Source organism: Geospiza fortis, unplaced genomic scaffold (genome assembly GCF_000277835.1).
Source record: "Geospiza fortis unplaced genomic scaffold, GeoFor_1.0 scaffold213, whole genome shotgun sequence".
Lineage (NCBI taxonomy): Eukaryota > Metazoa > Chordata > Aves > Passeriformes > Thraupidae > Geospiza > Geospiza fortis.
In genome coordinates this window covers 1,499,865-1,500,313 of record NW_005054399.1, presented here as the reverse complement: position 1 = coordinate 1,500,313, position 449 = coordinate 1,499,865, and positions in this window count along the sequence as shown.

Sequence of the window (449 nt, the reverse complement as noted above, 5' to 3'; positions counted from 1 at the left end):
CAGGGGCGGGGGAGCGGCTGTCAGAGCGGGAAGGGCTCCGTGTCACCTCCGTGTCACCTCCGTGTCACCGCGGGGCACGGAACATCCATCCCTGCTCTGCTCCTGCATCCCCCGGACCTCAGTCCGGGCTGGGCCCTGCCAGCCTGTTCCCTCCATGGCTGCGTGTGGGAACGCGCTTGTCCGAGGGGGATAAACCCCAGCCAGGCAATTATCCACGGGGCTGAGAGAGCCCGGAGCTGCCAGCCAGGGCTGCAGCCAAACAGGGGGATTTTCCACACCAGGACATTCCACTGCTCCCAGTGCCAGCCCAGGGCTGCCAGGCCAGCGGGCAGGACTCCCTGACTCCTCTGACAGTTCATGGTTTGGCCCCTGCTTCGAGCACTGCATGGATCCAAACTGGAGCCGGCCCAAGCTGCGGCCCCAGTGCCCAGTCAGCAATCTCTGCCTGT